A 23,856-nucleotide genomic window follows, 5' to 3' on the forward strand; every position below is an offset into this window, starting at 1 on the left:
CAAAAGACTTTCCCTCATGAAAATGGCAGTCTAGATATGTTCCTATTTTTGATGCCCTGAAGATTTTTGCACCCTGGAACAATGCACCAAAATACCACTTAAGATAAGGGAGAGTATGTCTTTTTTAAGGTGGAGAAGGGCAATGTGAAAGATGAGAAAGGAAGGAATAATAGTCAAGCATTAGAATTGGAGGGCAGGTCAGCTTTTAGAATGAGTTTTTGGAAATTTAGATCTGGAAATTTTTACCGTAAGCCTATTTCTACTCTGGAAAGTCTTTGTGCCCATATTTCAGTTTGAAGACCATCGGACTATTGCGTCAAAGCTGGGTGGGGCCGGAGTGTGAAGGTGGGAGGGTGTAAGGAAGCACAGGGGACAAGGAGCTTGCGATCTCCATCTCCTCACTTCAAAACCTATCATTGTAATGCCTTATGTTCAGTACTTTTTGTTTGTTTGCTCTGGCATTCAGAGACTCTGTGCTGGTTTTTATTGAAAACGGAAATGTTAGGGCACATTTAGCGCTTGTGCTTCTATCTGGCACAGTGTAAAGGGACTGGGCTTTGGAGCCAAACACCCCTGGATTTGAATCCTTGCTCTACCACTTATCCACTGTGGCCGCAGGCAAGCCAGTTCTCCTTTCTATGCATCAGTTTCCTAATTTGTAAAATCAGAATGACAGTATCTACCTGTGGGTTACCAGAGTCAGAGACAACTGGTTCTTCTTATTCTCTCTGAGTCTCTTTTATCCAACAAATATTTACTGAATGCCTACTAAGTACCAAGCACTGTTTAAAGAAATGAGTGCAAAATGCCTCACACTGCATTTGGAACATGAGAATAAACCAATCAACGGCAACTGAGAGAGATGTGTTCGAGGGTGGGAGGCCTGTTTATTCTTCTCTGATACAAGGATGGTAATTATTGGGTCAAAGTGAAGGAGAATTGCAAAATATCAGCATTTATTTTTTTTCCTGAAGCTCATAAGGTGCCCAGGCCTAAGCTTACTTTTTCCCCTCTCACTTCTATCAAAATATAATTTTCTGTGAGATAAAAACATGCAAATATGAGAAAATACTTCTCAGAGATCTTATCCAACTCATTATTTAATAAGTGAACCAATGTGAGGATGATACTGCTTCCAAGAGCATTTGTGCAACAAGGATGTGTGTAGTCCATCAGGGAAGATATTGAGAAGTAAAAGATTGTTGGAATAAGATAGCTTGGTTAGATATAAAATTATTTAGTGGCCCACGGGGCAACAAAATGTTAACCTGTAGGATTATCTTTTTGCTATGGGCTGAATGTTTGTATCTCCCCCCACCCTCCCAAATTCATATATTGAAATCCTAATGCCCAATGTGATATGATTAGGAAATGGGGCTTTGGGGGTCACTTAGGTTGTAAGGGTGAAGTCCTTTTAAATGGGATTAGTGCTTTTATAAATGAGGTCTCGGAGATCTCCCTAGTCGTTCCACCTCGTGGGTCACAGCCAGAAGACAGCCAACTATGAAATGGGAAGTGAGCTCTCACCAGACACTGAATCTGCCAGCGCTTTGATCTTGGACTTCCCAACCTTCAGAACTTCGAGAACTGTGAGTAATGACACATTCTGAGGCTTTCTAAAATGCGTAGCTGTATGTGAATCATCATACACTCAATTAGACTCCTAAACTTAGACAGTCTTTGGGTAATGCCAAGGTTCCAAAAGTAATACAGTATATAGGTTAAGAGAGACAAAGACGTTTTCACTAAGAGAAAAATTAGGAAAAGCAAAAAAAAAAAAAAAAAAAGAAAGAAAAAGAGAAAGAAAAAAAGCTTATCTTGACACTTTGACACTTTTGGGGCAGTCCTGTTAATCTCAGAGACTACTTCCCTGTAACTGATTACATGTGTTGTGCCTTCCCTAATGTGTAATAGGGACTAGCAGTCAACACACAAATGTCGTCAATTTTGTGACATATTTGCTCAGAAATAGCTGCACTTATTATCTCAACAACCTTGTAGTTGGAACAGACACATTATGCCTCTCATTTTAAGAATAAAAACTGTGAATTCGGAAGTGGTTCAGCAACAGGGCCAAGACTGTAAATCAATGCTGCTGTCTTGGCTCTAATCTGTTTGACCTGACAGGCTGGAGATGGTTGTAAAAGCAGTCCCCAGTTTTCAGGTGAGTTATGTTCCTGAGGATCATTTGTAGGTCAGTTGTTTTGAACTCCACACATTCTCCCGTAGTAAGAGCATGATGAATAAAGGTTATACCTCCAGCCCAGCCTGCCAAAGCCTTTAACCTATGATGCGTCCGTACTTCAGTGATACAGAATCTTTCACCATCAATTCCTACTGGAGAGTTAGCTCAGGGCTCTGATTTGGAATGCAGGGAACATATTTTCCTGTGCCCCACCTCCTTCCACTTCAGCATCAGTGCTAAGAGTGGAGAACTTTTCCACCTTCAGAAACAGACTTGTAGCTTGGGTGGTGGCTGGGTGGAGAGAGGCTCTCCCCAGGGGGGTCCAGGGCATCTGATGCAGAAACACTGGGCAGAAACACAGGACAGAGACTGGGACTTTGTGGGGTGTGAATTTGAGGAGAGGATGTTGAAGGACTGGGTTGAAGCCTGTGTTGACAAAGGCAGACAGTTGTTAAAGTGGTGGACCTTTGGCATTGGGAGGACAGTCCCCACCATGCAAGGTGTGTTACAGCTCCTTAAATGAGAATGGCAGAACAGATCTGCAGGTACAGTGGTAAGAAAGAACAAAGTTGCGTTTTGCTTCCTCCCTATGGAGTTCAGCTGATTCAATATACTGGTTGCATGTGCTCAAATCTCTTTGTTGATTTTATAAAATGTACTGTCACTGAAATGGAAAGTTAAATACTATTGAAAGGTACAAAGAAAAATGTAAAAATCACACGAATCCCTTTCATCCAGAGATAAGCATTACTAGTGTAAAAGTTTGAATCAGAATTGCGGAATCTATTTCAGAAACAACTTTACAAACCATTCCAGAAACTTCTTACGCAAGGGGGCCTGGGGCCTAACCCTCGATGACTAATAATTTTAATATTCCTTTCCTGTCATTTTCCCAGACTAGCTAATGTTACAGACTATCTCCAGTCTTCACTTTAGTATCTGATACATGGGATCATGTAATTTCTTTCCTGGCCTTTTTATTGTTTTGTCGCCTTTTCTTAATTGACATTTAAGAACTATGGAACAAGGGAGGAAGATTCAATGTCAAAAAGTCTGAGCTAAATTTGCAAAATACTGAACAGTGAATGAGGGCATTTGCTTGCTTATTCATGTGCTTGCCAACAGTGGGATTTGCCAGTATTGTTTTCTATACTGGCTTATCTGACGAGGGGAAAATGTTTCTCATTGTTATTTCTAATTGAATTTCCATTTAAGGTTGAATAATTTTTTCCAGGACACGTGCCCAGGTGAGAGGTATGAACAAGAGTTGAGATTTGAAGCTAGGGATGTGCATGTAGCCGTGGGTGTTCTAGGCACTGATGGGGCTCAGTTCATGATGAGCATCACTGGCGAGGGTGTGTGTACATGTGTGTATGTGTGTGTACGTGTGTGTATGTGTGCGTATGTGCATGCACATTGTAGTGGAGGGAGTTTCTACTTAATCAGCATGATTATAGAGTTCCTGAAGCAGTAGTGAAGCACATGTAGTGGCTGGATGTCTGGGGTTGTACCTGTGGGTCTTTCTACTCCCCACATCCAATAGGGAAAAATCCCCGGGAGGGTGGATGGGTAGGAATTTTATTGAAAACAAAAAAACTACCCTTTTCTAACTACTAACTGTGAATCTGTACTTAACTAGTTTACTTATCTGTCAACTGGGGATAATAAGAGTGCTTGTCTTATTGGGCTTTAGTGAAGATTGAGATAATATATATGAAATCATTAGCCCAGTGCCTAGAACACGGCAATCTCTCAATAAACATTAACTGTTGTTATTAATTTTTTGTGTGTAAAATAAGGGAGTGAACTAGGTCATCTCTAAGGCACCTTCCAGAGCTACAAATCCAGATTTATATACTGAACATGTACAGCTTTCCTTATTTGATCCATAATTTAAAGAAAAATTGAGGACGTAGTAGCTTTAAAATGAGCAAACATGAGCTCGATAATCACTCTCAATTGAAGCTGTATCACCGGGAAAACGAATCAAGTGAGACAGTAATATATGTAACACAACCTGTAAGCAGGGCTCTTACACAAAGACACGATCCAGCCTCCAGAACGGAGCTGACAACATTTAAGGCCGCCTGTTTAGCTAAGTTTACACTTTTACTGAGGAATCTGGAAAAATAACTCGAAACCTTGGAAATAAATTCTATAGAACACAAAGAACAATTAGCAGTTATCATTCTTTTTAGCCTCTACTGAAAACCAGCAACTCCTGTGTAGAAGTCAACTGTAAATATTTGCAGTAATGTTGAAAAAAATTGAAACATAACAAGCTTATCAGAGTTAGAGCTGTTGACCTGTCAATATTTAGCTCTTCCAAACCAAGTCTTTGTAAGCTCAGCTCAGTATATTCAAATATTGAGCATAGTGATTTTTTTTTTTTTTTTTTTTTTACTTTAGGGGAATTTCAAAGTCCAGAGTTTTATATTTGACTCTGGGAAACAGAATCCCTGGTTTTAAAGCAACTTCCTGACAAACTTGGAATCTAGAATCCTAGTGTTTAAAGGGGCTTAGGTATCTGATCTTTCCTATAATATTCTTAATGATGACTTGATTTCTGATTAAATCCTACTTAGAGTTATGGTAAATGTCGCAAGTGCTTATCAAAATGTCTGACCTCCCTCTCCTTCTAGGCACTTGGAGATATTATAGGCCCTCATTTCCTTGAAATGAGACATGGCCATGGACTTGCTTTGGCCAACAAAGTGTAAGTGGAAATGATGTGAATCTCTTCCAGGCAGGAACATTTATGAACCAATTTGTGATTCAAGCTCTGCTTCCTTGCCAGGATGACTGCTGGAGACCTTTGTTTGGATGGCAGCATCATAGGATGATGGACACTCTGTCATCTTGGGTCTCTGAGTGCTGCAATGGGTGGGTCCCCTGGTGACCTGTGTTGAACAGGGAGTATAGGTAAGAAATAAACTTTTGTGCAATATGCTGTTGAGATTTAGGAGTCCTTTTTTTTTTCTTTTTTTTCTTTTTTTTAACATTTTTTATTGAGTTATAGTCATTTTACAATGTTGTGTCAAATTCCAGTGTAGAGCACAATTTTTCAGTTATACGTGAACATACATATATTCATTGTCACATTTTTTTTCGCTGTGAGCTACCACAAGATCTTGTATATATTTCCCTGTGCTATACCGTATAATCTTGTTTATCTATTCTGCATATGCCTGTCAGTATCTGCAAATTTTGAACTCCCAGTCTGTCCCTTCCCACCCTCCTCCCCCTTGGCAGCCACAAGTTTGTATTCTATGTCTATGAGTCTGTTTCTGTTTTGTATTTATGTTCTTCTTCTTCTTCTTCTTTTTTTTTTTAGATTCCACGTATGAGCGATCTCATATGGTATTTTTCTTTCTCTTTCTAGCTTACTTCACTTAGAATGACATTCTCCAGGGACGTCCATGTTGCTGCAAATGGCGTTATGTTGTCGGTTTTTATGGCTGAATAGTATTCCATTGTATAAATATACCACCTCTTCTTTATCCAGTCATCTGTCGATGGACATTTAGGCTGTCTCCATGTCTTGGCTGTTGTAAATAGTGCTGCTATGAACATTGGGGTGCAGGTGTCTTTTTGAAGTAGAGCTCCTTCTTGATATATGCCCAGGAGCGGGATTCCTGGGTCATATGGTAAGTCTATTCCCAGTCTTTTGAGGAATCTCCATACTGTTTTCCATAATGGCTGCACCAAACTGCATTCCCACCAACAGTGTAGGAGGGTTCCCTTTTCTCCACAGCCCCTCCAGCATTTGTCATTTGTGGACTTTTGAATGATGGCCATTCTGACTGGTGTGAGATGATACCTCATTGTAGTTTTGATTTGCATTTCTCTGTTATTGAGCATTTTTTCATGTGCCTATTGATCATTTGTATTTCTTCCTTGGAGAATTGCTTGTTTAGGTCTTCTGCCCATTTTTGGATTGGGTTGTTTGTTTTTTCTCTTATTAAGTCGTGTTAGCTGCTTATATATCCTGGAGATCAAGCTTTTGTCGGTTTCATCGTTTGCAAAAATTTTCTCCCATTCCGTAGGTTGTCGTTTTGTTTTACTTCTGGTTTCCTTTGCTATGCAGAAGCTTGTAAGTTTAATTAGGTCCCATTTGTTTATTCTTGCTTTTATTTCTATTGCTTGGGTAGACTGCCCTAGGAGAACATTTCTGAGATGTATGTGAGATAATGTTTTGCCTATATTTTCTTCTAGGAAGTTTATTGTATCTTGTCTTATGTTTAAGTCTTTGATCCATTTGAGTTCTTTGTTGCTGCAGCACAAACTAGACTAACTTGATCAATATTTTATAAAACTTTGTTTTTCTGTAAGGCTCTTCTACTGGATAGAAACATTATTTTAATATCATGTCTTGTATGAAGCTAAGGTGTGACTCTATAGAGAGTAAATATTTTTTTTAAAAACTGAAAAAAGAGTCAATATTTAACCTTTTTAATGCCCTCCAGAGCAGGAGAGATTTGCCACTTCTTCTGCATATCAAAACACAAACATTATATTCCCTGCAAGTCCTCTCTCTGCAAAGATCCTCTGTTTTTCTGCTTATGCGTGGTTTCTTGGCTTTTCACCATCCAGGCTACTCTCTTGATAACTTTTGTTTTGCCCATGTCCCATTTAATTATATTGCCTAGAACTGAATACAGTTCTTAGCAAATCAGATACTACAGGGGGATTATTACTTGACTTTTCTGAGATTTGTGATGATGGTTAATTATGGTTATTCATTCTAAGCACATTATTTTAGACCATGTTCAGGGCTGACATTTTTACATAGGTCCCAGCACTGGGTTTGGGTCAGGAAGTGTCTGGCCCTCATCAGTCCCCTTTGGAAGACGCTGCTCTTTGGAAAGCAACAACATCAGGAACACAGCATGGACCGTATCTGAGGTCCAGCTCTGGAGAGAATAGGAGTAACTGAAGGTTTTTCAATAGAAGAGTAATAAGGACACATTTGTGTTATGAACTTTGGGAAAAGTAAAAAGAATAATCACTAGGTGATACATCTTTGGGAAGGGATGAGACTAAAAGCAGGGAGACCAGTCAATTAATCAATCAACCAAGCAATTCGCATAATGTATTGATTGTTTACTAAGTGTAATACTGAAATACACTGGTTGGCCATAGGTGAACAAAACATATACCTGAAGACAGGAAGGAGTAGGTGGAGGAAAGATGGCCAATGGATTTGATATTTCAATCAAATATTGAAAGTAATACATGAACAAACTGAAAGGACAGAAGTTCACAAAACCACCTCAGAAGCTAGTTTTTCATCTAGTGAAGGAAACTCTTTGTCAAAGCATGAAAACAAGAGGAAACTAACTACCAATTTAAAGTCTAAAGCCTTCTGGGGAGGGTCTGATGACAGTAACTTAGAAATCAAAGCTGCTTTACGTCCAATAAACCATAACACATCCACTGATGATTTTTATGGCTTATGACCTGTAACATCTGTTGGAAATAAAGTCTTTAAACAAACTAAAAAAAAAAAAAAAAAAAAAAAAAAAAAGGCCAGGCTTTGTAAGGTAGTGGATTTGAGAAGCAGCGGTTTCCAGTGATGACAAGGTCCACGGATGTAACAAGAAACCCATCTCAAATGGTTTAAAAAATAAACTTAAGTGTCCAGAAGTAAGGTTGTTTCTATTCGATCAGGGCTGTCCCCACTTTTCCCCTCTATTTCTTTGGCTCTTTTCTTTAGACTGATTTTCCTCACGGTTGTAAGGTGACAATCATCAGCAATGAAGAATCTGTATTTTTATATTAGTGTTACTGTTAAGCCAAGTAGTTCACATTCCTTTACTGTTAGGAACAGGGTAACATATTTTATACTTTGGGATTGATTTTTTGTAGCAGATTTGTAGCAGGCATGCCTCCTGTTATCCTCCCACAGTCATGATAAAAGTTGCTAAGTGTCAAGTACTAATCTATTAAGCCTGGATTCTTTCTTAGAACCCTTTTTCATGCTGTGCTATTGATAACTACCACAAGCGATTAGAGCAGGGACACAAAATTGAATATTCAAATGGTTTACAGGACCAAGTGAGACGACTATGAGTGAGTCCTGACCCATTTCAGGCTTTTCACCTCTTATGACTGCAAGATTATAGATTTGCGTTGTTTTGCGCACTAACTTTGTGATGATTTGCTATAACGATAGAAAAGGAACACAACTGTAGTAATAATTTTTCTGGAAGTCTTAAATTTGAGACCACTCTGAAGGAAAAGTAACCGGCATTATGTAATAGTCACCACAGTTAACAATTTGCCGCAATGGCTACTCTGTTATAGAGCCCTTCTACGTGGGTCTCTCGTGGGCGCTTCACTGTAGCTTAGTCAGGCAGAAAAGCCATACTGGTGCATATTTTATCACTAAGGAAACTGAGCCTCAGAGAGATGATGTAGCATGGACAGAGAGGGGTTCAGTTCTCCATCTTCCCTTGCTGAATCCTCGGCATTTTGGCCTGTGTGCCAGCCCACTGCTAGTAAACCCTGAGAAGACTTTTAATAAACAGGAGTCTTATTTCTGTATCCAAGGGCTTAATTACAGTTTGGAGGGTGGGCAGCTACTTGGATTTCAAACCAATCTTAAAAGTTATGAATATCTTTGAATCTGTTCTCAATAAATCTTCTAGGGCTTTGTTTGTGGGTAAGTGAGTACAAAGACATTACAGAGTTTCTATTATGGCCTTGAGAAAATTATAAACAACTTCGCTTGTTTTCTGAGTCAAGGAAATCACGTACTTGTTCAGCTCCTGGGAATATAGAGAATAAATGACTCTCCTGCTATGGTTTATTATTTTTTTTCAAGTTTCAGTTTATTTGTATAATTCATTTGATTTTACATTTAGTATTACTGAACTAATTCAGTTTTAAACTGATAATTTATGTCAGTCATGGAGTAGAAAGGTCTAGGTCATGACTAAAGATTAATAGTGGGTAAAAGGGTTGGATTCTGCCATGGAACATGGTAAGCTAGCAGGTCAGTGTTGGTGGTGGTTATAAGTGGGACACTTGAGGTTGAATTCTGGCTTCCTGCTTACTAGTTGTGTGACTTTTGGCAAGTTATTTATCATTTTGTGCTATCAATTCTTCATCTGTAAAATGGGGGTTATAAAAATTGTTACCTTATAGGGTTTACGTTGAGAATTAATTGAGATACTGTGTGAAAAGTATTTAAAAGAGTGCTACATAAATGTTGGTTACTACTGTACAATTTCTGTTTAAATTCATTACTTTTAAAACAGAAGAAAAACTTTTTAAAAAACATTTTCTAACATTGACGTAACTGAACTATTTTACACCGGTTACCATTATACTTAAGGTAAATATTTTGCATCTGTAGTAAGGAAACTAATGCTTATATGATGCTACTATGTTTCCTAGTAAATAAAAGTTTTTAACTTTAAACTGGAGCTGTTTAACCATACATTAATGGAGACAACACCACATGGAATTTAGAAAATGTGGTATGCAGAGCAAATTATGAATGAGTTCTCTAGCAGAACATTTTTCCAAATAGCATGAGGAGAACTAAACAGTTTTGCCAAGTTGCCAAAATCTTGGCATTTTTTACTGAAAACTTCAAGTCACAGTTCTTAGTTTTTTCCAACTTATCTTTAAAATTGGTGACAATGTTTATACATAAAAGAATCACTGTATGTAGTATGTGGCATTCTATATACTAAAAAAAAAAAAAAAAACAAAACCCCAACAACAAAAAACAAAACACAAAAACCCCAATAACAAAAGAACAATTCTGCAATGTGAAAACTTAGGTAAAAATAAATATCTTATTAAAGCTTATTAAATAAGATACTTAAGCAGTGATTTTTAAGGCTCATGTTCAATTAATAAACAAAAATTTTAAATGTTATTTGATTAAAAGGATACTTAGTTTTCAGGAAGGGAGTAGTGGTTCTAAATCAAAAGTATTGTATCAATAAAAAGGTGATTAATATATAGTATATTTCAGTTTATATATAACTTATTGGAGAAACTAGAATTCTTAGTTTTAGCATTATTAATTCCTTTGTGAAAAATAGAACTTCATTTTATTTCAAAACTTGGGTAGAGTCAACAGTCTCCTCAACAAGTGGTGCTGGGAAAGCGGGACAGCTACAGCTAATCAAGGAAATTAGAACACTTCCTAACACCATATACAAAAAGCAAATCAAGATGGTTTAGAGACCTAAATATGACATGACACCATAAAACTCCTGGAAGAGAACATAGGCAAAATAATCCTGACATAAATCGTAGCAATATTTTCTTAGATCAGTCTCCTAAGGCAATAGAAATAAAAGTAAAAATAAACAAATGGGACCTAATTAAACTTGAAAGCTTTCACACAGCTAAGGATAGCATAAACAAAACAAAAAGACAACCTACAGTATGGGAGAAAATACTTGCAAATGATGCAACTGACAAGGGACTAATTTCCAAAATATACAAATAGCTCATATAGCTTAATATCAAAAAACCAAGCAACACAATCAAAAAATGGGCAGGAGATCTGAATAGACATTTTACCAAAGAAAACATCCAGATGGCCAACAGGCACATGAAAAGGTGCTTAATATCACTAATTATTAGAGACGTGCAAATCAAAACTACATTGAGGTATCACCTCACACCAGTTAGAATGACAACCATTCAAAAGTCCATGAATGATAAATGTTAGAGAGGGTGTGAAGAAAAAGGAACCCTCCTACACTACTGGTGGGATTGTAAATTGGTGCAGCCACTATGGAGGACAGCATGGAGGTTCCTCAAAACACTAAGACTTACCTGTGATCCAGCAATCCCACTCCCGGGCATATATCCGGATAAAACTATAATTTGAAAAGACACGTGCACCATAATGTTCACAGCAGCACTATTTACAACAGCCAAGACCTGGAAACAACCCAAATGTCCATTGACAGATGACTGGATAAAGAAGATACGGTATATATTTTTACAATGAATACTACTCAGCTATAAAAAAAATGAAATAATGCCATTTGCAGAAACATGAATGGACCTAGAGATTATCATATTAAGTGAAGTAAGTCAGACAGAGAAAGACAAATATCATATGATACCACTTATATGTGGAATCTAAAAAAAAAAATACAAATTTTATTTGCGAACCAGAAGTAGACTCATAGACATAGAAAACAAACTGGTTACCAGAGGGGAAGTTGGGAGGGACAGATTAGGAGTTTGGACTAACAGATACACATTACTATATATAAAATAGATAAACAACAAGGACCTACTGTATAGCACAGGGAACTATATTCAGTTTCTTATAATAAACTGTAATGGAAAAGAATCTGAAAAAAAAAGTATGTATATGTGTAAGTGAATTGCTTTGCTATACACCTGAAACTAACATTGTGAACTGACTACACTTCACTAAAAATAAGAATTAGAAAAGTACATGTTTATGGCCTCATTGTGGAGATATGATGCCAGTTGGGGATATGGCTGACTGTGGTCCCCAGGAGAGGCAAAACAGGGAGTTTGATAAAGCGAGAACATCCAACAGATATTCTCATTTTTCAAAGCAACATTTTAAGATGAGTAAGTTGTTAAGTATGTGGGAAAGAGCCAGACTGTGTCTTTGGGAAATAAGTGTCTTTTGGTAGGTGGCTAGGAGTACATGGGAACTCTGAGTAGAGGTCCTGCCTTGTGCACCTTAAGTTCAGGAGAATTACCAAAGGCAAGAGAAACAAATGGGTTAGGATAGGAGGCACTAGCCCCAAAAGTTATATTTTCTGATTCTAGAGCAATAGCTACTTTTCTCTATACGATTTATGTTTTTTTTCCCTCTGGATGGGTGGGAAAAGATTTCAGTTTATATCTGTCCTTAGGGAGAGGAGGATTTATGGAGATCTTGATTACTACAGAATTGGGGAATTTTAAACATTTATCCCAAGCACACACATCATATAACAAGTCTGAAAACTCTGGATTAGAAAACTTGCTTCTTCTGAGAGCTGCTATCTTTAGGGGGGATTAAAAAAAAAAAGCACATTAACTTAATTTAGTGCTTAATTTTCAGAAAGAACTAGAAAATGTTTCAATAATGTGCTTTGTTCAATTCAAGTTGTTCCTGGCCTCACCTCTCACAGATACAGATAAGAATAGAACAACAACTCTTCAAAAATTTCTGGCTCTATTCCCACCACTCTCACTAATTTAGGGCCTCCAGCTTTCTAAAAGTTCTCCTCTGAGTAGGATGACTATCGTGGTTAATGGGAAATGCAGTCTAAGTTTATGCTTGTTATACCGGTGTTTGCTTTTGTTTTTGTTTTTGAATTTGTCCTGGATTTCTTATTTCTTTAAACAAAGTATTATTATTAATACTTGCTTAGCTATACCAGTGAGGATTTGGAAGATACCCCCTTTTTATGTCTCTATCCTGCCTTGGTCTGTTCTAGTATTGGGTGAGATTCAAGTACAGTGAACAAGTTTCTCACCTTAATACACTTTTGCATCTGAAAGTATGACCAGCAACAACTTACATCTCTTTTTCCAACCTTTTCCAGACTCAGTGTAACTAACAGGGACAGCATCCAGAGCTGATAAAACCAAGTGGATGTGGGCAGGAGTGACTGTTTTCTTTTGGGGATAGTGGTGGGAAAAATATCTGGTGCTACCTGCCACTTGTTGTATCAGCCAGTTCCTTTCTGGCCTGTACAACTTTGTTTTCAAACCAGGAAGACTTCAAAATTTATCCTACATAAGCCATGAAGAAACTGAACTATTACAGCTTGGTGTACTTGATTTAATTTTGAAAATCTATAAACGCTGGAGTCTCTTAGCTTATGGAAAGAATACTTTGATGGTACTACAATTTTTAATTGAATAAATATATTCTTTATTGAAATGAAATAAAGGAAAGAGGGGAATGATTATACCATATCCATTTCTGATGAAATATTCAAAAGAATAATAGAGAAAAGCTTTTTCTTATAACATATTTTTTGGAGAAAGAGACTCTGAATGGAGGCAGAAATACAGTAAAAATAGTTGGGATAAAAAATTTAAAAATTGAAATATGAACAACAAAATTAGAATTGAGAATATTCTCCAGGAGAATTTTTTCTGTTGAATTTTCTAGGTATGTCAGCATCTGTCTAGAGCATTTTCTTAATTAATATGTTGTTGTCTATAGAAAACAGTCAGTTTTAGGTCTCAACAATTTTAGGTTTTCTAATCACAAAATTCAGTTTTAAGGTGATTACATATAATTTTATATAACAAAACATAACAGGACAATTTTGAAAACATACGTTCTTCCAAACAAAATATACCATTGACATGGTGTTCGAAAAAGGTACAGCTGAAAAGATTGTTGAGTATATTCAAAGAATGATTGTTCTGCTTACATTATTTTTAATGTTCAGATAATGATTATAAGAAAATACTTTTTACTTTGCTTTAATATCCTGGATTACTGTTATTTTATTTTTTTAAGAAAAATTTTCTGTATGAAAATAGTTTTTGAATGGAACTATTTTATAAGAACAAACTATGACAAAATCAATTTGGTAGTCAATAAACAAAAGGTTAAAGTGATGTGATTTTGATTATATTTATAACAGCCCTTATCACTCAGTTGTGTCCCTGTTTGGATGATAAATAGCCTTCCTCTAGGCCTATTTAGGAATCCCCTGGACATGTCTTATACATGCTGCTGTAAGTTAGCACTCCCAAGGGTCCTGCTGAAACTGCATTTTCTGCCAGAGTCCAACACTATTCCATGAGGCACACACCTCTGCCAGGTGCCACGACTGCGTGGTAGAAACACGGTGTCATGGCGTTGGGCAGGTAGTGGTGTCTAGTCGCACAGACTGGGAAGCTGCTTGGTGATGCAGGTGTAGCCACAGTGCCGGCCGAGAAATTCCCAGTGGTTTCCTTTGCCTTGACTGGAACAAAGCTGACGTTCAGGCCAGAGGAGCAGTCAGGGAGACATGCTCTCTTCCTTTGTCTTACACGCTCTTAGAGGGTCTTAAAGAAGTGTGGCTGTTGCTTCTATGATTTGTAGTGTTCTTAGTGAATTTGTTTTTAAGTTTTGCTTGGTGTCTGTCTGTTTCTATGATGTGTCTAAGGGCATTCATGGGAACAAAGTGCACTGCAATGTGCCCACAATCACCTTGTCCCTCTGGCATTTAGAGTCAGTCTTCTTTTTAATGAGTTCCCTCCCAGGAGACACTCTAGTCCCCTACAAATAGACACTTGTCAGGCCATCCCCCAGGTTTACCAGACATTTCCAGACATGTCTCAGACTCAGCAGTGGTATAACTGAAGTTGTTTCCCAGGAGGCTTCCAGCTCCCTTGCCAATAGATTTCTCTCAAACCTGTTTTAACAGTTAAAGTCTGAATTCCCACAGTGGGTACAGCCTAGACTCAAACTGAGAGTTCCATTACATAACGAATTTAACAAGTAACAAAATGTTTACAGCAATTCTTTATCTTGAGGGCATTCAACAAGTATCTGTCAGGTATCTACAAAGGGGACAGGCATAGTATTAGCCAGATATATACAAACAAATCTAAGTTACTGTCCTCATCTTAAGTAATCCAGTCTGATAGAGAGATGCTTACAGGTAGGTAATTATAATACATTGTGACAGTTTATGTGATAACATTATAACACAGAGGTGGATATGCATACGCACAAAAAGAAAGAGATATGAAAGGAGAAAGTATGGCTTCAGATTTCTGGAGTGTAGGGGTATGTTTATGGTGGAGAGGAACAGGGTGAAGGTAATGATGTGTGGAATGTAGGTTGAAACATAGACATAGGCCAAGTACAAACACTATATTCCATGCTAAGGAACTTCAACAATTCAGAATCCCTAAAAGATTTCAAACATGACAGAGACTTGGTCTTATATGTATTTTAGAGAAATGGCTTTTGCTGGAGGGGGTGGGTATGCATTAGATTGCACTTGTAACCCAGTAGAATGATCACAGAAAGATGAATGGAGTGTTGCAATTGTCCAGGCAAGAGTTGATGAATAATGGGCAATGGGAAAGGAGAGGATATTTCCATTGTTTAGGAGGCAGAACAAATAGAACTCAGTGACTGGATCTGAGTGTGAGATGGGTAGGAATCTATGAAGGCTCCTGGCTTCCTTATCTGGACAGCTATATGACGACATACTTAAAATTACTTGAAACAGGGAATACAGGATAGGAAAATTTTTCGAGAGGAAAAACAATGCATTCTCTGTTATAAATGACTAGTTAAAGGATAGGGCAAGAATGGAAAAAGGAGATAAAAATGCAGGGAAAGAAAATAGAGAGACAGGAAAAATAAACATGGACAGACAGGCAAAGACAGAGAACAATGTGGGAGAAAATCATAAAAAGACGCAGAGTAACATCTAGGTTTATATTTGAGAAGTAATTCCATTTTCAGTTCTTGGTAAGATGGCATCTAAAAGCAATACCTGTTTTAATATCACAACTATAGGCCTTGATGTTGTTTTTAATTCATGATTACAAGCTGAATAATTATTTGGTCTCTGAACTGGACAAAAGTAAAGAACGCTATGGAAAAGGGAGAGAAAATATAACAGAGACCAAGCCTGGTTATTCTGCAATAAAACCGGTGTTTATCAATGATGTCAGTGCTTGCAAAGAAACTTGTGTCTTTAAGATTAGTATTCCAGAAAAGCCAACTTAACTTTTTCACTGGATTCATAGTCAGGTTAAGATACTGGAAACTGAGGAGCCAGAAAGATGGGAAACATCTTACAGCCGTTTTTCAGTTTCTTTCGTGGACTGGGTAGGTTAGCCATATAAGATAGAATCGTAGAAGACTGGAGAGAATTCACATAGGTTGGTTTCCAAGCACTGCTTCCATAATTGCTTCCACATAAAAATAATCACTTGAGCTTGCCTGGCCAAATGTTCTCACATACACAGAACTGTTTTGGTGGGATGGTAAGATTGATTTTGGAGTAAATACAACACTTCTAAATAAACAAACTAAGGAATATTTATAAAGAACTGGGTCTTTTGTTCAGGGAATACATGCCTTGTCAAAATTATGAAGCTTACTACAATCAATGTTTTAAAACTGTTAAAGAAAAATAAAAATTGTTTGAATTTTTGCCTCAGAAAATCACTATGAACCAAAAGTATTCTCTCTGAATTTTGTTCTGAAATCACCAAGGGCAGATATAGTTTGAAATATGAATTATATTAGAATATCCAATCAGCATCCAATTGATTTTCAGTTCCTGGAACTGTGGCTTCAAATTTAATCAATGCAGAGTAGAGGATCAGTAATTAAACAGTAATGATTTTTTCAAGTGGAAGTAGTTAATATTATTGTAGATTGCTTTGCTGTGAGTGGTTTCAGGCTCTTAATGATTTTGTAAATGATTTTGGGAACAAAAGCAAGCTTTCAATTACATTATTATTTCAGGCCTTAGTTATGGAGTTTAAACAAAGGTACATAAACTTATCACAGAAAAGGTATGTGACAACCTGAGAATTACTTTACTAACTTGTGAGACAGCCTCTTCAGAAAAAGAAGGCTCCTCTGATTGTTTTGATCATTCGCCAGCCAGCTCATATATGAGATATGCTTAAAAAGCAAACAGTTGTGCTGGGCGGAAGAACAAAAATGAGCAAGCCTTCAAACCAGATTTCTCTTCAACAAAGCAAATACTGTGGGTTCTTATTCTAGTGGTTTGGAAACACTAGGGGACCACATCCATAGTTACAGCCACCACAGGGAGTGGATTGCTTTTTGCACTGTGGTTATCGTGAGATATTGGCCTAAAGCATGTAGGCTATGTTGCCCAGAAGGAGGCCTTATTAGTCCAGTGGTGGTCAGATTGCTCCAGAGGAAGGACTGAATTAATCTGTTAGTGACACACTGCTCCATATGCTCTCCAAACCTTAAGTGGAGAAAATTTAAGCAAGTCTTGGGAATTCAGCACAATGGAACTCCATCGATCACAAAAAGTGATGCAGTGAACGATGGAAAAATCAGTGAGAGAGTTGGTTCTAATATCCCAAACAGAAGTCTCTCTTAGTGATGTACACCACCATCTTTTCAGCCTGACCACCTACAAGGAAAGGATGGGGTGCAGTGGTGATAGTTAGGATAGTTTTTGTGCACAAATTCCATGAACTTGACAGTTTGGGCACAACACTATCTGGTAGGGCATGTATTACACACAACTAGTGCAGAACTAGTTGCAGCCAGTCAAAATTTGGTGTGAAACATGACGTGCCGTGAGCTACTCATTTACTGCAATCAAATGATTCTTTCTCTTGGGTGGTGCTGTGAAATCAATAGAATAAAAGTCGTCTATTATATTTACTCAGATATTTACCATTTCTGTTGTGTTTTCTTCATTCCTGAAGGTCCAAGTTTCTCTTCTGTCTGAAAAGCTTCTTTTAGCAATCTTTAGAGCAGGTCTACCAGGTGTGAATTCTCTTAGTTTTCCTTCATCTGAGTATGTCTTTATTTTATCTTCATTTCTGAAGGATATTCTTGCTGGATATAGATTCTCTGTTGACAGTTACTTCCTTTTAGCACTTTAAAAACATTGTGCCACTTACTTCTGGTCTCCATATGGTTTCTGATTAGAAATTCAGAGTCATTCGAATTGTGTGTTATTTTTCTCTGGCTGCTTTAAATTCTTTTGTCTTTATTTTCCTGCAATTGATTGCGATGTGTCTCCAGGCATGGATGTGTTTGAGCTTATCTTCTTTGGGGTTTGTTTAGTCTTTTAAAATCTGTATGTTTATTTGTCTTTTACCAAGCTTGGGAATTTTTAAAGCCATTATTCTTCAAAGATTTTTTTCAGCATTGCATTCTTCAGCCATTCCTTCTGAGTGTCTGATGACATGAATGTTAGACCTTTTGTTACTGTCTCAATGGTCCCTAAGGCTCTGATCAGATTTTTCAATCTTTATTCTTTCTGTTGTTCTGATTGGATCATTTTTAATGATCGACCCTGTCTTCAAGTTTATAATCTTTTTCCTCTGCCATAGCCATCTGCTCTTGAGTCCCTCCAAAGAGTATTTTATTTTGGTTCCTGTATTTTTCAGTTCTCAAATTTCAATTTGGTTCTTTCCATTTCTGTTTGGTTCTTCTTTATGTCTTCTATTTCTTTGCTGAGACTTTTATTTTAAATTATGTTGCAAGAATGTTTTCAATTGCTTCTTCCAGCATACTTTAACATTTTTGTTCCTTTAAAGTCTTTGCCAGATAATTTCAGCTTCTGTGTTAATAGTATGGATGATGGTGTCTATCGATTGTCTTTTACCAAGTGACTTGAAATTTTGTGTCTTATGAAGAGTAAGGTCTAATGTACTTATACTGCTGAGTAATTTTAGATTATATCCTAAATATTTTGATTATATGTTATGAGACTCTGTGTCTCATTTAAATTCTGGGGAGAATGTTGACACTTTTGTTTTAGCAGGCAACAGACCTGGTTAGGTTCAGGCTGCAAGTTCCAACCTCAGTTTTATGGGTGATAATTCCAATGGCAGTTCAGTTCTCAAAGCCTTTATAGTACTCTTTGGATATACTTCGGGAGTGTGCCGTCTGGCAGTCAGTCTGTAACCTGTGCATTGGTATTTCTATTAGTTTCTTTCTCAGCATTGTTGTAATGGTAATTAGGATTAATTAGATTCATGCATCTTTGCTCTCTTCCCCCAGTACTTTCTGATTTCTGGGACTGAAACTTTGGATTCTGGTTCCCCTGCTTTGTTGTGTTCTGTCACTCACCTCTGTGATTGAGTCCGTGTCCTGGCTCAAGCACAGGGGAAAGAGAGGGGGAGAGAGAGAGAGAGAGAGAGAGAACCCAACACTTGCCTCACACTTTTAAAACTGCAGCTTCACCTACCAAAGAGGAGGGTGGCATCCTTAGCCCCTGTGGGTTTTCGTGGCTCCTGTGGGTTTCTGTAGCTGTCACTGATTCCTCAGCACAGGACTACCTGATGACTTGGGTGCTAGAGAAGGGGAAAAGGGGAAAAAACCCAGGGGATTTTCATGTTTCCTTTGAGCATCAGGAGCACCTTTATCTGACCCTCAGGCGAGAACCTGTTGGCTTCTGTTGCTTGTCTGCATCACAGTGCCCACTTCTGAGTTTCTGGCTGTGGTAAGTTCAAGTAAGGCGATACCAGAAAAGAAAATGGGTAAACTCACCATTGACTCCATGATACTTCAAATTCTGGTAACACTTGCTGTTATTTACAAAATCTTCAAATAGGTGCGTGTGCATTCTGTCCAGGTTTTATAGTTATATTCAGTGGGAGGAAAAGGATGAAGCACGCTTATTCTATCTCAATTGGAACCTGAATATTTTTTATTTCATTTTGTTTTTAATTGTGTAAAACATTGTGTGGTTCCAAAGCCAAAACTACGAACAAGATGAACACTTAACAAGACCATGAACACTTAACAGATGTCAAGCTTCCATCCTTGTTCTTTTTCTCCCCAAGAGGTAACCATATTTTTTATGTTTTTGATTATCCTTTCCTTTTTTAATATTAGAAATAAGCATTTATATTTGTATTCTTTCTTCCTCCACTTCTTACACAAAAGATAATGTATTACAAATACTCTTCTGCATCTTGCCCTTTTTTGCTTACCTAATTACATATTCTTATAATCATTCCACAGTAGTATATACAAATTTTCCTTGTTCCTCTTTAGGACTGCGTAGTGTTCCATTGTATGCACTTACCTTTCTTTTTCTAGTCTCTTTTTGGTGGAAATAGGCATTATTTCTGGGCTTTGGTTTTTTGCTAATCAATATAGACTTTAAACCTAACTTTCTTATTCATTTTATTTGGGAAAGTGGAATATAGTGAGACGCCTTCACAGTGTTTTTTTTGTAACCCCAGTCACTTTGCCTCCCAGATGTAGTTTAAAGCCAATGCTGTAAATCTTTTAGTAATAATGCTTAGCTTCACTACACATGCCGTAAGACTAAGATACTTGAATGCTGGAAATTTTTCATAGACACTGTCTTTAATAGTAGGCCACTCTTGGTGACAATGATTTGTGAACAGCTTGAATTCCTTAAGCAGTCTCCCTACTGGTATTGTTGAGGAGGCAAAAATCTGTCAGTTTGTCAGCCCTGACTTGGTAACAGAAAATAGGAAATAGAGCATTTAAGAGATGAAAAAGCAGATGTAATGGTGGTGATTACAGCAGTGAGGTTTCTCCACAAATTGGAGTTTGGTATCATGGATACTGGATAGGAAGAAAACTAGGTCCAGTGAAGGAGTCACTACATCTAAGAGGGAACGTACAGCAAGGTATGGGAAACTAGAAAGCAGACAATCTGGGATAAAGTGAAGGCAGCCTATTAAAATAGGTTACTTTTTCTATTTAACCAGTCTGAAGGCTGCTCTCTACCCCTTTCTTTTCTAACATCAATACTTCTATTGTATGGAACAATATAATCTGGGATTTTCAGGGGCATATAGTTCAAGGTTTTTACATTCAGTATTGCTCTTAGAGTGATAGACAAACATGTAGGAACAATATTTGAGCAGGAGATGCTGAACTAGCCTACCTAATGACATACTTAAGAATGTCATAAGACGTTATGAGAAAGAAGGCCCCTAAGAAGTTTGTGGTCAGCACAGATTTTAAGTACTTAGCAACAAAAGTAATTGTGGGACTTCTTGATTCCTGCAGTAATAGGGTTCCATTGTCAGTTTCTGCTGGATTCTGATCCTTAGGTGGCATTATTCTTGAACAATGTCTATTCCCCCACACTTTAGACTTTTACAGCTAAGAACAGTTCTAACATTAAACTTAAAGTATTTTTGACAGAATTCTGATTTGCATTCATCATAATGTTGTAGTTTGAGAACTGATGCCTTTAACTGCTTCCTATTTTGGAAGTTTCTTATAGTTCTATTTTCTAGCATGAAGTAATTCAGCCATGCCTGCCTTTAGCTGAAGAAAAGAAAATGATATAAACTTAAATAGTCTAAAGAAAGACTGAAATTCCTGCTTTGCTCTTAGGGTAGCATGTATCATAGATGGCATGTGTAGATTCTTGCTTGGATGAATACTGGTACCACTAAGATGGTGGCACTGAAATGTCAATTTGGTATTTTGCTTTTGTCACATGGGTACCTGAATGTTGTTCTTCTAGAAGTCATTCCCAGGTCTTCTGCTGTTGATCCAATAGTGCCATATTTGTAGTCTTAGAAATCCAGATCATAATGAAGTACTGAGAAGTCCAAAGGTGTACAGAATTTCCAAGCTAAAGATAGTCAACCTGACATAACCATTAAGATGTAATGATCCTTTGGTAACATCCTCAAGCATCTGGTGATGGTGGAGGGGGTGAGGAAAGGGATTGAATATTTATTGAACATTTGCTCTACGATGAGTAATCTGTTAAGAGCTTCTCAGAAATATATAATATTTATAATAAAACTTTATGGGTAGGTATTACTATATTAATTTTTAAATCAGGAAGGTGGAGTTCCAAAAGTCTACATAACCTGCTGAATGTCACACAGATCATAAGTGGTAGGGTAAGTGTTTGAACTCCGGTCTATTGGCTTGGGTTCCTCCCACGATACCTTACTGAACTTCTTACTCAGGTAGGATTAGTCTTTAAAATACTCTGGACCCCAGTAGGACTGGTAAAATCCTGCTTAGTAGGTTCTGGATATAGGTGTTATGTAAGAGCCTTATTAATGTATGTACAAGTACACTTGTAATATTAATAAATCTCACCTTTACTAATACATTTGAGATGTTTATGTGACTGATTGAAAGAGACTATCAAAATATTCAGTACTTTTAGAGTAAAGTACATACATTTAATTTTCTAGTGAATTGTTACAGTAGCTAAATGTAGACAGAAGAACGCTGGTTTCTTGTCATGAACTGTAATCCCCAGATGTTTTGAATGTAAGCAAAAACAGACATTGTGGAACTCTAATCGTGGCATCCTCATAACTTGTAACATCATATAATATCATATCATTGGAAAAATGTGTTTAAGGGCCCCTTGCTAATCAGACGTCAGGATGATGTTGATGTGACAAGGATCAGGTTTTATGTTAGGTGATGAAATCTCTTAAAGTCTTGACTATGGTTTAAATAAGACAAACTTAAAGTAGCGGGTCACATGATTTATAGATGTGAACTCTTTGCATCTCTGGAACTCTTTGCCATCTTTGATAACAAGAAGTAGAGCCTCAAAGCTTAGAGCTCTGTGGGAAGCCAGGCAGATGGGGCTGCTGTGATGGTTCTTCTGAGCTTACTTTAATATGCCTCAAGTGAGTAACTGTAGGTAGCCAGAGAGGCCAGGAAGCTGAGATTACTGCTTTAGAAAAACTCATTTTATTATACCTTTTGATTCTGAATCAAGGATGAGTCACCAGAAATCTGTTGGATCTAGGAGTGCAAGGTAAGTTCTGAAGGAGGATTTTTTTATTTTGCCTGCTGCATTCCAATAAATAGATCTGTGTCTCCTTTTAAGCACCTGGATGTTGAGAGCTTAATGCAGTTGACCTCATACATGTTGTGATGAAAATGAGAAACACTATTTCATGCTGAGAGCTATGTTTCATCAATAACTTGGGCCTGGCCCAGGGGTCAGCTCTTAATACCTGAAAACATGCATCTATTTATTTCCCAAAGTGCATTACTTAGAACACTAGTCCTACAAGACATTTGTAGGAAATAAAACGTTCTGTAGTTAAATTTAAGTTGGGGAAACACCGTATGATATATCTACATGCTAGATAATTATTATAAATTTTATCATATAATATAGGTTTCTTACAATTCAAATAGTAAATGAAAATCAAAAAAACAAAAACTATTTAACTTTGTTTAACAGTCATCCCAATGGGAACGCTCTTACTAGGATAGAACTAGTAATTAAGGCAGTGTGTTTTTTGGCATAAAGATAAACAAATAGACCAATGGGACAGATGGAGAGTCATCGTAATTAATGACAAAGGTAACACTGCAGTACAGTGGATAAAGTATGGTCTTTTCAATAAAAGGTGCTGGGTCAGTTTGATATCCATTGGAGGTAAAAAAGACTCCTTACATCTTATATAAATATGAAAGATAAAACAATATGACTTATGGCTTTTAGGAGAAAATATAGGAGATTGTCCATAAGACATGGAGGACAGGGAATATCTTCACGGCATGGAAGTCAAAAATTTTTTAACAAGACACATAAAGGAAAAAGAATGGCAAATTGTCCGCACTTAAATTAAGAATTTTGTTCATCAAAAGACGCTGTTAAGAAACTAAAGAGGCAAGTTACAACTGGGTCAAGATTATTTGTACTATATATCTTACAAATGACTCGTGTAAAATATATAAAAAAAAATACTACAAACCATATCAAAAAGGCAGATAATCCAATAGAAAAAAATGGACAAAAGATTTGAACAGTCATGTCAGAGAAGAGGGTATTCAGATAGCCAACAGAGATATGAAAATGTGCTCAAATTCACCAGTCATCAGGCAAAGCAAAATTAAAGGCAAAGTGTGATTACAAAGGAATGGCTAAAATAAAAACAGAAAAATCCCAAATACTGTCAAGGACACAGAACAATGGCCACTGCTGGTGGGAGTGTAAGTAAGCGTAACCGCTTTGGAAAACTAGTTGGCGGTGTTACTA

General features: G+C 37.2%; 1 long non-coding RNA gene across 1 annotated transcript in view; it reads left to right on the forward strand.

Annotated features, from left to right (window-relative positions):
- The first annotated feature begins 321 nt into the window (after positions 1 to 321).
- The window catches only part of LOC116153525 (uncharacterized), a 349,799-nt gene continuing 326,264 nt past the window's right edge, over positions 322 to 23,856 (forward strand). Inside the window, exon 1 of the long non-coding RNA XR_010380941.1 lies at positions 322 to 1,589. This is a non-coding gene — a long non-coding RNA (uncharacterized LOC116153525). The remainder of the gene's footprint in view (positions 1,590 to 23,856) is intronic.

This window comes from Camelus dromedarius, chromosome 5, assembly GCF_036321535.1.
Source record: "Camelus dromedarius isolate mCamDro1 chromosome 5, mCamDro1.pat, whole genome shotgun sequence".
NCBI classification, from domain to species: Eukaryota; Metazoa; Chordata; class Mammalia; order Artiodactyla; family Camelidae; genus Camelus; species Camelus dromedarius.